A 1374-nucleotide genomic window follows, 5' to 3' on the forward strand; every position below is an offset into this window, starting at 1 on the left:
GGCTACTCCTGCGGGAAGGCTGCACCGAGCGGTGCAGCAGAGCAGAGCAGCCGAGCCCGAGTACAAAAGTCCCAGAGCAGCCCACACCAGAGAAGCGGAGCCAGAGCAGAAGCGCACTCCTGCAGACAACGCCAGAGCAGTCGACTCCAGAGCAGACAACACTAGGAAGCTCCAGAGCAGAACAGCGGAGCCAGAGAAATAGACAGAAGAGCAAGCTCCAAAGCAGAGCAGGCAGACCAGGGCCAGAGCCAGAGCCGGCAGAGCTGTGCAGCAGGGCCGAGCAGTCCGAGCCAGAGAAGTGACAGAGCAGGCAACGTCAGAGCAGGAAACTTCCAGAGCAGCCCACGCCAGGGCAGCAATCTCCAGAGCAGAGCGGTAAAGCCAGTGCAGACAATGCCAGAGTAGACCTCATCAGAGCAGCAAGCACCAGAGAAGCCAACGCCCGCTCTCCAGAGCCAGAGCAGTCCAACATCAGCGTGGAAGCTCCAGAGCAGAGCAGCGGAGAAACATCACCTCCCGAGCAGAGCTGTCCTCCAGAGCAGAGCAGACTTCTCGGGCCGAGAAGGCCTCTAGAGCAGAGGAGGTCTCCAGAGCAGAGGAGTTTTCCAGAGCAGAGCAGGGCTCCAAAGGACCTCCAGAGCAGCGTAGAGGCGACATCCAGAGCAACGCGAACCAGCAAAACCAAACAACAACGAGAGAGGAAAGCAGAACAAAAGGGGCAACACCTCAAGAAGCTTCTTTTCTATATTTAATGTTGACAAATTCTTGCTTAAATGTCTACAATTTCTTTTCTGTAAGCTTCTAGCTTTCGTTTTTTCATTTCAATTCAAAGCTCAACCACAATTGAACATTCAAAATCAGCAATTCAATTTCAGAAATTGAAAATTTCACCAAATAAAATGATTTATATCTTGCAAACAAATCTTGCAAATTAAAAAACCTCACCAAATTAAGAATCATTACTCCTAAGAACGTGAGGCTTAGAGACGGAACTGAACGTCTCCACCTTGGAACGGTGACATCGCCGGATTCAAGCAGAGAAAGAGACGATTAGAGCTCGCCCCTTTTTTTCCCCTCGAGCGTGGAACAGAGAGATGAGGGAGAATGTGAGGCTTAGAATGGCGGGGCCAACAGATAGGCGACCGCCAATTGCCGGAGAAGTAGGTAACGCGGCGCCGGTAGCAGAATCGGACGGATGAGAGGGCTGGAACTGGCCGTAATTTAAATTTTAGGGAAAAAACTAAAGCTCGGCTTGGTGATTCACGAATACAGGAGTAGAATAAGAGAAGATGAGAGGGACTCAGACGGCCTCGCCGGATTAGGCGCGGCGGCAGCCGACGCCGGCCAGAGGTGGGGCGAGAGAGATGAGCCATG

Source organism: Salvia miltiorrhiza, chromosome 6 (genome assembly GCF_028751815.1).
Source record: "Salvia miltiorrhiza cultivar Shanhuang (shh) chromosome 6, IMPLAD_Smil_shh, whole genome shotgun sequence".
NCBI lineage: Eukaryota > Viridiplantae > Streptophyta > Magnoliopsida > Lamiales > Lamiaceae > Salvia > Salvia miltiorrhiza.